The sequence below is a fragment of the Galeopterus variegatus genome, unplaced genomic scaffold (genome assembly GCF_000696425.1).
Source record: "Galeopterus variegatus unplaced genomic scaffold, G_variegatus-3.0.2 Scaffold5578, whole genome shotgun sequence".
NCBI lineage: Eukaryota > Metazoa > Chordata > Mammalia > Dermoptera > Cynocephalidae > Galeopterus > Galeopterus variegatus.
In genome coordinates, this window is record NW_007731689.1 from 1 (window position 1) to 6358 (window position 6358).

A 6358-nucleotide genomic window follows, 5' to 3' on the forward strand; every position below is an offset into this window, starting at 1 on the left:
TAGAGTTGAAGAAAGTCTGGTTAAGGAAGATAACAGTTTCAGAAATAATTTGTTGCCAGGTATAAATGGGAGAGGGCTGTTCAGCGGTGTTTAGAGCTGAGGAGTGGGCCTCTTCTTGTTGTGAAATGTGATTGTGTACATGGGATATAGGATTAGGTGTGTGGGTGTATGTGCGGGTGATATCCAGGTGTCCGCAAGGGTGAGAAGCGTAGCCATTGCAGTAAAAGGTTCCAGTAACTATCCCTGCCCACCTGGAGTCCCAGGGATCAGAGATGTGGAGTTGGTGCCCGCCCTGGCTGTCGCGCTGGAATATTCGACCCCCCACGCCTATAAGCGGGTCGTGACTTCTGCATGACCAATATGGGCATCCCCCATAGGTTTCTGGCCACCAGCGGCAGTAATCTCGGGTTTGGTCGAATAAGAAGCACAAGTATGGGCGAGAGGATCGAGAGATCAGCTTACTGTTTGTCAGTGGGATAGTGATGGCACTTTGACATCCAGCTGGAGAACAGTCCGCCATGGAAGAAAGTTGTTTGGTGGTCTTACCTTGCCCCATTATATAAGTTTCTCGTACTGTGAACCGCCAAACATACGAGGATTTAGAGGCACCTACTAGGCATAGTAAGAGAAACAGGATAAATGTTAACAGGAGTGGTCATTTTTCCTGTAATGGAGGGAGACTTGGGAGTCGGGATAAACGGAGCTTGAGGGGGTCAGAGGGGTGAGGAGTGCAGGCAAAGGTTTTAGTTTCTTGAAAGGGTGTGTCTTGAACTTGCAGGTTATGCGTAGGTTTTGCGGAATCTGTTGGTGAAGCCGGGAAGCAGGGTTTTAACCTAGAAATGTGGATCCATGGAGTTACTTGGTTGTTTGGTAGGGAAAGCTTGGCAGCTGTGGGAGTGCAAAGAATGACTGGGCAAGGGCCTTCCCACTTAGGAGTTAAAGGACCTCGTGGCTCTGGGGAAGTGTAGAATACTAAATCTCCAGGGTGTACTGTGGGGGTGTTTTGGGCGGAGGTGGGATTAGGCAACCAATCCTGGTGCTTCCAGAGTTCAGCTCGAAGATGGGAAAGCAGCAGGATAGCTAGGTTGGAGGGTATGGTCTTTTGTTTAGGGATGATTCCTGGAGGTAAAGGGGACCTCCCATACATTATTTCAAAAGGGGAGAGGTTTGAAGGTTTCTTTGGGAGGACCCTGAGTTTAAACAAGGCTAGGGGTAAAAGGCGGGTCCAGTCAAGGTGAAGTTCCAAAGAAAGTTTAGTAAGGATGTCTGGGGCTGGGCAGGAAGTGAGCCTTGACCTGTGACTGGTTGAGGTTTGGCACCGGCGGGCTTTTACTGTGGAGAAGAACCCGGAAGGGCGCCATATTGCCAGGGAGTGCCTTCCCCCTCCCCCTCCGCTTGAGTGCCCACGGTATCCTTACAGTTGTCATTATTTTCATTACTGGTGGTCTGATGTGTACCATCCCTGGTGAGATGGATTGAGGTGTGATGGTGAGGCATTGAGATTTGGGGATCAGATTCAATTCCTCGTCTGGTTTGGGGTTCCACATAAGGTTTAACAGCCTTAGCAGGAATCCATAGTGGGCCTGTGGGTGAGAGAGCAGACGCATACCCTCTCCCCCATGTTAACAATTTGACAGGTCCCAACAATTGTGGTCCTGTTGGCAGGTGGCGAAATAAAACCAAGGGTCTGGGTCTCTTTTTAGGAGGTATAAAGTGTCATTCTGTGGCCGTTAATTTTGGGGAGTTACAGTTTAAAAAATTTAGTGTAAATAGAGCTTTAAAGACCTGTTCATGAGAGGCCAGTCCTATATCTATATTATCCCTTCTTTGTTTACTTATTTGACATTTAAGAAGGCCATTAGTTCTTTCAACAATTGCTTGGCCATTGGGGTTAAATGGGATTCCTGTGATATGTTTAATGTTCTAGTTGTCACAGAATATTTGAAAGACTTTGGAGGTGTATGCCAGCCCATTATCTGTCTTAATTTGATTTGGAATCCCCATGGGGGCAAAGGCAGAAAGACAATGTTTTTTTAACATGTTTAGCAGTTTCTCCTGTTTGGGCAGTGGCATGAGTAAGACCAGGGTAAGTATCAATAGTAACATGTAAATATTTAAGACGTCTGGAAGTGGAATAATGAGTGACTTTCATTTGCCAAATTTCATTACCTTCTTTTCTTCGAGGATTAACTCCTCTAGGGAAATTAGATTTAGAAAACCTCTGACAATTGGGAAAAGCACAAACAATATCTTGAGCTTGCCTGTAAGAGATCTGATGCATGTTAGCCAAAGCTCCTGCACCCTGATGAAAAAACTGATGAGAATCAATAGCTTTCTGTAAAACATTGTTATACATAACAAAGTGATCAGCCATATCATTTCCAATTGATAAAGGGCCAGGAAGACCAGAATGAGAACGCATGTGAGTTACATAGAAAGGATGACGTCTTTTTTGAATAAGTTTTTGTAAATGTTGAAACATTTCAAATAAAAGAAAATCATTCCCCTTGTGAATAGATGCATTTTGAATTACCTGTAAGGCTCCAATGATGCAGGAGGAGTCGGCTACTAAATTAAGTGATTGTAAAAATGTTGTAAAGCTGCAATGGCAGCTGCCAATTCAGCCCTTTGAGTGGACTTATGATGGGTAGTAACAAAATGTTCCCAGGTTCCCTGTTCCTGCCATGTTATAGATCCCTTTCGTGATCAACCAGAACTGTCGATAAACACAGTTAATGCTTGAGGGAGGGGAATAGGGGATAAACAGGATTTTAATTGTATGGGCAGTATTTGGAGTCCTTGTGAAATTTTATCATGGGGTAATGAGAATTGTATATTACCAACAAAATCAGCCAGAGTTATCTGTAAAGACTCTGATTGTTCAAGGGCAGTGTAAAAATCAGTTTTAGAAAGACCAGGATTAATACTTTCAGGATCATACCCTGTAAGTACTTGACAATGGTGTCTTCCCCTAGTGAGTAAATGAATACGTTGCTCTAATTTAGTATATAATTTCTTTTTTTGTTGATGGGGTAAGAAAATCCATTCAATGACTGCTATTTGAGGAAGAAATTGGCAAAGCAAACCTGTGGGACTATGTGGGGTGTTTAAAATAATGAAATGAATGACTTGAGATTTAACAATACATGTTAATTGCCTAGAATGTAAAAAGGATTCAATCTGTTTTAATTCTAATTTTGCTTCTTCAGATAAGTAATGAGGGGAGGACAGATCAGGGTCTCCCTTTAAGGTATTAAGCAAATGTTGTAATTGATAATTTGGAACACCCATAGAAGGGCGGAGCCAGTTAATGAGGCCAAGTAATTTTTGTAAGCCATTTAGAGTAAAAGGCTCCTGAATATGGAAAGATGTACTTTGTGGCCATATATTTCTCTGAGTTATTAAAAAACCAAGGCATTTCCAAGGCTCCTTTTTTTGAATTTTATCTGGAGCTACTTGTAAACCAGCATTATTAACTTTTTTTTTTTTTTTTTTTTTTTTAAAGGATGACCGGTAAGGGGATCTCAACCCTTGGCCTGGTGTTGTCAGCACCACGCTCAGCCAGTGAGCAAACTGGCCATCCCTATATAGGATCCGAACCCGTGGCCTTGGTGTTATCAGCACCGCACTCTACCGCGTGAGCCACCGGCCGGCCTATTAACTTGTTTAATTAAATGTAAATAAACTTGTGATAGCAGTTCTGGATTGTCATGAGCATTGTCAATTTGTCTAGTTATAGCATCTTAAAGACGATTAATAAAATCTATATAAGGCACAGTGAGTCCCTGTCTAACAGAAGCAAAAGATTTAGTGGGAGTATTCCAGGGACTATGGCATGGCTCTAAATGTCCCATTTGTAACTGTTGTTTAACAAGTAAAGTAGCTTGATTTAACTTCTCCCCTTTAAGAGGCCTCTGTTCCACCCAAACCAGAGGACCAGGGGTCCATTGTAGTTTGACTGGTGGGAGTGTGGCTGTGGCCATGATAAATTTTGAAGGAGATGTCCCAATATAAATATCCCATTGAGCAGAGAGGTCTCGGCACCCTAGAGTTTGAGGTAGATCTGGAACATAAGGCATAATGGAGGCAGTTTGTCCTCTTGGGGCCGATACACAACAAAGGATTTTTACTTTGATAAGGAATTTTGAACCCACATAATCCAGTAAGTATAACTGGTGAAGAAGTTACTTTCCATAATGGAGTCCAATCCTTTTTAGCAATTATGGTAACATCAGCCCCCGAATCTGTAATTAAATTTTGTTCAACAGATAATGTCAACAGTGGCTGAGTCTTATCTAATCTTTGTATCAAAAACCCATCAGGGGAAGCAAGAAGTTGAAGTTTAGATTTTGTTTCAGGAATTCTGTTCCAAGACTTTATGGCTGCTCTAGTTGTTTGATCAAGTAACATGTCCATGCTAATTCGAACCTCATTTCGTAAATTTTTGAGTGAAATTAGCATGTAAGGCTTCCTGATATTTTTGTAGCCATACATTAACTGTTTTTCATTGTTTGACATTTAGGGTGCCTTGATTTCTTTGCTATTTTTTTTTTATTATTATTAAAAAAGATGACAGGTAAGGGGATCTCAACCCTTGGCTTGGTGTTGTCAGCACCACACTCAACCAGTGAGCCAACCGGCCATCACTATGTAGGATCCGAACCCGTGGCCTTGGTGTTATCAGCACCGCACTCTCCCGAGTGAGCCACGGGCCGGCCCTTTTCTTTGCTATTTTAAATAATATTGCAGTGAAGATTGTAAGGCCCCATAGAAGACCCTAAAGGAGGCACTCCCTAAAACATGGCGCTTTTCTCTTCCGGGTCCTAACAATCTCGCCGGCGCCAAGGTGCAGCCTATAGAAATCATTACCCGCCCCCGGCCAATCAACTACCGCCCCGTGTACTAACCACCCTCTCCCAGAACCCGGCTTTATATAAATGTGTGCTTCTCCCCCGAATAAAACGGAACTTCTCCGGTGAACTGTCAGCTCGGGTCCTGTCGTTCTTTCAGAGATAGTGATACAAATATCTTTGCCACAGTTTAAAAATTATTTTTCAATGTTAGATTCCTAGAAGTAGAATAGCAGTAATTAGAAACATAACAAAAAACCATAAATAAAGGAGAGAATACAGGTGAACGTTTTTATCAGTTTGCAATGGGGATGGCCTTGTTATTGATAACACCAAAAGTAGCAACCTTAAAGGGGAAAAAAATGTATGAAATTGACTACATAACAATAAAAAAAATTCTGTACCAGAAAAACCATTTGGAAATTATGATAGGCAAATGGCAATAAAGAGCTTACACAAATGAAAAAGGCTTGACTCACATATTTTAAAAAAGACCCCTGAAAAAATAAGAAAATATATGGCCAACAAATGACAGTTGGGATTGAAAGGATGTTCAACCCCAATAGTCATTAAAAAAACAAAAGTAAAAGAAAGATGGTATGTTATTTTTCAGTTATCAGCTCACCAAAGAAAACTAGTTCCTGAGACTATGTGGTAAGAATATTTCTGGAAGCAGTTTGTCAGTTAAAAATACATAAACTCTTTCATCCAATTTTGTCGTTAGGAATTTATTTTAAGGGCATTATCAGACAGGTGCCCAATGATGTTTACTACAGCATTGTTTATTGATTGAAAAATTGTTAACAACTTAAATGGTGATTTGTTTCAATTATGATATAACCATTCAATGGAGTACTGTATATGTGTTAAAAGTGATTATGTAGATTTGAACTTACTGACATGGAAAGATGTCCAAGATGTATTAAAGAGATATAGACAATGAGCAAATTAATGAATATGCATAGAAAAAATATGGAAAAGAATAAGCCATGATGTTAATTGTGTTTTTCTCTATTTAAAGGGATTATGGCCGAACTTTTGTTTTTTATTTCTTTATTTTTCCTGAAGTTTTAAAATAGGTATATATAACCTGAATAAGTAGAAGGGGGAAAAAAAGCCAGTTCCCCCAAAGTGAAATCAGTTGCAGCAAAAACAAAACTTGTGTTTTATTATGCTTCTTTTTGCAGTTACCAAAAATTGACTTCAGAGTTAGAGTAAAAATGTTACATAAACTATAATTTATAAAATGGATTTGAAAAATGTAATAAAGAGAAATGACCAATTGATGATGATGAAACATTTAGCAGAACTGTCCATCAGTCGCCTTTACAGCGAAAATGAGCTTTCGTCACTTTTTTTTTTGTCTTTTTCCGTGTCCAGCAACGGATCGCAACCCTCAGTGTCGCCCCCGCACCGAACCGGGACCGGCAACGGGATTGCAACCCTCGGTGTTGCTCCCGCGCCTCGCTCAGCCAGTGAGCGGGAACCAGTCTGTATGCGGGATCCGA